The sequence below is a fragment of the Hipposideros armiger genome, unplaced genomic scaffold (assembly GCF_001890085.2).
Source record: "Hipposideros armiger isolate ML-2016 unplaced genomic scaffold, ASM189008v1 scaffold_964, whole genome shotgun sequence".
NCBI classification, from domain to species: domain Eukaryota; kingdom Metazoa; phylum Chordata; class Mammalia; order Chiroptera; family Hipposideridae; genus Hipposideros; species Hipposideros armiger.
This window is the reverse complement of record NW_017732314.1, coordinates 120,277-125,676: the sequence shown is the minus strand read 5'-3', so window position 1 is coordinate 125,676 and position 5,400 is coordinate 120,277.

Genomic DNA, 5,400 nt, shown 5'->3' with positions numbered 1-5,400 from the left:
CGCACCCCTCCCCAATCCCTTGTGCAGCCCACCGCCCCTTCCCGCCCTCCCGGGGACCCTGGCGTTTGCGCCGCAGCCACCCCCACGAGCTGATTGCGCGACCAACCATCCTAGGCCCTGTTTGTGACTGAGGCGGGCGCAGAGGCCTGCGTCTTGTCTCCGCCAAGGCTGTTTTTGCCACCTCTCCTTGGCTCCCCAAGCTGCACAACTAAATGAAGGCGAACGACAGAGATGATCAGAATGATGTGAAAACAGACCGAGTTTTGATTCTGTTGCTTAATCCCTCCGATTAGCTGTCCTAGACCTCAAACCCGAGGGAGCTAATTTTCCCGACCTTGCTACGGGGCAAAGGCATTTCACGCATGTTATCCCAGGGGATCCTCCGAATTAAGACCAATTGGAGCAGACCCTCATACACACGTTGTCCGCCCGGAAAATGCCCAAGAAGTGCCCTTGGGCCAGGCGCAGAGACTTACAAATAAGTCAAGCAGATGAAAAAAACCGGGCCTCGGCGCAAGAACCTGACGATCTGCCCCAGCAAAAACGTCTAGATGCCTGGTCCACGCTATTCGTCTTTACACTCAGGCCAGCCGGGAGTCGTCTCCCGTACTGGGTTCCCCAGGCCTGGCGCAGCCTCCCTGGGCACGCAGAAAGACCCAATTGGGGGCGCCGGGTGAAAGCCATACCGCCGCCCGCCGCAAAACTTCTGCGCCTCGCCTGCAGCCGACGGGCCTCTTGCATTTTGCAGCCGCTACCCACCCCCGCCCGTTACTCACACCAATTAATTGAAAACTTCACTTTCCCAGGGACCTTTGTTTCGCTTTCTTTTCCAAGCTGCCAACTTCAGAGAACTGAAAGGGACAAATTAAGAGGGCGGGTTTTTTTCCCCTAAGCAAAGTTGGGGCTCCTGATAGGAGCAGCCCAGAGCAACTGGGTCTGACTTCGAGGGGGTAGGGCCGGCTCTGGAAGCCTCGCCAGGGTGTCAGGGATCACAGCCCTGACGCCTCTTCATCCCTTCGTTCCATTCCTCAGTCACAGAACCCCAGTCTACCATCGCCCATCTCAGCCATCAATGGGGAGCTGGTGTGAGTCCTGAGGTGAATCTGAAGCTCCACTTTGGGAGTGACATTACCTTTGATTATCTGAGGGTTCTGGGGTGGGTGCCGGAGTCCTCAGAGTGAACCCATTTGGTTCTGTAGCATCAACACCCCAGGACGGCCCATCTCCAAGAAAATCCCTTTCCTGTACCTGTGACTGGTGAGGCAAGCTGGTCACCTAGCCCCACTATTCCTGGGCCCAAGACAGGAATTGGATGTGGTAGAGAAAAAGAGCTGGGAGGCCCTCCTGGGCCTGGCCTGGCATTGCAGGGTGGGCTGCTGGTGTTGGGAGTGTTGACATGCAAAACCCAGTAACCATAAAAGGCTCAAATAAAGGGAAAGTTATGAGAGGGGTGCTGGAAAGGAAAAAGCAGGAGAATTTGTTTGACCTTTTTGAAGTCCTAGACATGTTCATGATCAAATTTGAGACAGGGGGAGCCTAAACCTTCGCAGAAAAATCATAGAGAATAGACATTTATTGATGAGAACAATTTGGATACTTGAGAGAAGGCAAAAGTTAGCCACGGAAGCTGCATCGGCATTAAAAAAACCAAACAACCAAAGCCAAAATCCGCCAGCCAGGGTCAGGTGATAGAGTTACTGACTTTTTAGAAGAGTATGGTTGGGTTCTCTTTACCCAATACTTTTGGTACCAAACCAATCATGGGATGCTACTCTGAAATGCTCTTATTTTTCCTTTGTCTCCCTTTTTCTTAGAGTGGGAAAACATGGAGATACTTCTAAATTTGTTTTCTGTGACCTCAAAAAAACAAATTCGTTGAAATATTTCTAAGGCATCATTGGAACCAACGAACATTTAGTCTCTTAAAACTAAATATCCCTGTAATTTTGTGCCCTGGCACCTCTGTGCGATTTCCTACCTGATAAATACCTTTTAATGACTGATTGATTATATGCTAAAAAATGAAATTAAAATAGGAAGGAAGAACTTCTCAAGTGTTGCTGTTTTCAGACAGCCGTTTTTTACTTAATCATCCATGCAACAAATTGAGTTCTGCAGGACTGGGAGAAAAGTCTGAATTAATGCTCTGGTTGAAAGACATTTCTCAGTGGTGGTCCTGCCTCCAGTTGCCCTGTGGGACTCTCGGAGGACTTGGGGTTTCTCTGCCCAACCTCAGGGGTGTTTAGAGACTAGAGAAGCTTTGAACAATAAGGAGGAGCATTGCCTCTTGCTATTCTGCCCGGAACCTGCTTCAAGTATAGCCTTCGAGGTCCTGGCCTTGGGGGGAGGGAAATCCTCTTAGGAAAGACGCTCTGACTGGACCTTATGAGGGCCCCTAAACCCAGCACCCCAGGGCAGCTGCTGTTATTGGATTATAGAGCTGTGGTTGAGTACCAGGCAAAGTCAGGGCTGCTCTTTTTATGAACTAATAAGACACATAGTTTACAAGAGAGGTAGTTAGGGGAGGAATTTTGAGGCTGAATTTGCAGAAACATTTCATTTAGCTTGTATACCCTGTGTCCGAGCTGATTTCAGGTTTCAAGTTAATAGGAATAATTTTCTTAAACTGTCCAGGAACACAGACTGATACCTATGGGTGTGTTAGGTTGGGGCTTTAACAACAGAAATAGTCTTTGTTAAATGAAAATCTTTTGAAACCATAAATGTCTCCAAACACTGATGTGTTATTCTATGAAACTAGTATGTGTTATTCTATGAAACTAGTTTTGCCACCTTTCCTGATTTTGGTGAGAAACTCAGGATGGCCCTTCTTTGTCCAAAGTCCCACTCTGCCAGAAAGAGAGAGAGTTAAATAAACTCTGCCCTCTTCTGCCATTACTTGCTCCCCTCCCTCCTTTCCCTCCCAAAAGTGCCCTTTTTGGGAATCAGTGATGTCCTGAAGGTCACATTCTCTTTTCTTCCTTGTAGATGATCTCTTAGTTCATGTCTCTATCATGGGTTGGGGAATGAGTGGATGCAGGCTGCGATTTAGATTTATTGAAGAACACAAGTTCTTCTCCTTGCCAAGATAGCAGTGAGCTCAATTAACCACATAATCGGTGACCATTAGGGCCAGGACAACAATTGCCAGGTCTTATCAGAGTCGGGTCCTGGGGACTCCTTTGAAAGTGTCATTCTTGATGGCCACACCAAGAAGTACAGGACACCCTCCTAATTAACTTGTAAGAAGCCAAAAAAAATCAGTGTAGAAATCGTCTTAATTCCAAAGTAAAGTCTTAAATTCAGGGATCTGGCTGGACAGTGTTCTTAACCAAGTCTGTGCCCTGCCAACTTTGGAGCTAATCTTCCTTCTGCAGACAATACCCAGTTTCACTCAGGCTAGAAATATCAAAAGGATTTAAAAACAACAACAAACCTAAGGTGAATATAGCAAAAGCCAGACAGTGGAATCCTGAGTTGAGCACTTTCTATGTCTGAGGTTTATTCCATTTGGATTTAACAACACAACTAGGCTTTATAAAATGTAAATTTGTTTGCAACAAAGAAAACACTCTCCATACCTGAAGCATTATTTGGTGAAACCAGGTTTGCCTCCCACAGGGCAACTGGCCCTTGTTTGGGATGGAGAGAACTCCTCCAGCCCTAGCGGGGATTATACACAGTGAAAGTCTTCCTTCTCAGAGAAGCACTAGTCTCACTGCAAAGGGGGCGCTGGGGGGTGGGCCCACAGCCGGGGGATCCCTGGACTTGTTGCTTTCTCCGCAAAACAAAAGCTGGGATATGCAAACAATTTTTTGCTGTTTTTACCAACATCTCAAGGTGTAGGACTGTCCTCAGTATATACTTGTCTAGCAATGTCATTGTTAGCTGAGGTCCAGAAAGTGCTCACTCTGTCCGCCTTTTGGGATGAAGGAGCCTCTCTCTCTCTCTCTCTCTCTCTCTCTCCCCCCCCCTCGTTCGGCAGAGCCTGCTGTCTCTACGGAGAATCCACCTGTAGTCACCTGCAGAGCAAAGGGATGAAGGTTAGGGAAATGCTTAACTTCTAAGGGGCAGGGTGGGGGTGGGGTGGGGGCAGAGGAGCGCAGGGAAGGAAGGAAAGGGGCAAGTGGTCAGGCTTAGCTTCCCGGATCGGCGGCGCGCAGTTCCCCAGGCCTGGCACTAGATGTCCCTGCAAGTTTTCATGTCGCGTCTCAGGGTGCAGGAGCTTCAGGCAAACCGCATGGCATGTCTGGATAGCCCCAGAGTTCAGGGAGAAATTACCCCCCAACCTCCATCCATAGCCATCCCTGAATGGGCGCGGGATTGTAGAGGGAAGGGGGAGGAGAAATAGAAGCAGCCAGAAGATCCGGGCTAGACAGAGAGTTCCATGCTGGCCTGCCAGGGATGGCAGCAAAAAGTTGCCAGTACAGAATCCAGCCTGGAGTCCCCAAACCAGCGCCTTCCCTTATAAACCGAAACCTCCCAATGGTGGGGACCGCACTTAGCCTAAAGAAAATGTTCCTGGGTTTCGGAGAACCAGGCTTTAGCTGTCCAGCTGTGCCACCACACTGGCCCCAGTCATCCAGCGACCTCGCGTCCCAAAAAGGGCCCGCGAAGTTTGGTTCCCCGTTGTTCCCGAGCTTTCTGTGAAGAAAAGGGAGCCAGTCCTGGTGGACGCCGTGCCCCTCCCTTTTGGCAGCTGGGACAAATTTTTATTACCTTCAGTGGAAAGCCAAAAGTGGAGGACCCGCCGCTGCTCAAGAAACAAATATATAGTCTGAAGGCCTAACAACAACAACAACAAAACAACAACAAGTAAAATTAGGCCTCTTTCATGTGATTCCTCTTTTTTTGAGCAAAAAGTGCTTTTCGGTCCATTTGGAGAAAATGCTTCCCTCCCCCCCCCCCCCCATGGACTCCCGTCAAACCATGCGGAATGGATATGTGCCCTGTTTTATTGTCCTGTACCTTGGTAGTGGGTAAAGAGGCCTTGATGACTCAAAAGCTGTCTAAAAAATGGGAACATTTGACAGGCCTGTTCCCAGTCTCAGCGTCAACTTTCTGGTAGACGGGCAAGGTTCTGGCATTTCATTAATAAACACCAACAAAACTGTGTTAATCTTCTCACTACCCTACACAGGCTCAATATCTTTGAGGTAGGCCTGAATTTAAGGAAGACACATGCAAAATCAGAAAATCAAACAAAAATGTTGCCCAAACTTTTAAATGCAAAACCTTATAACTTGGATATTATCAGAGATAAGTTTAAATCAGGAGCAAATCCTCCAACGTCTCTGTGTGGAAGGTTTCTCATCTCTGAGAAAGGGGTAATACAATTGATTTCTAGAGTTGCTATGAGCTTTAGACTTGATAATATATGCAAAACGCACCTGAAATTTC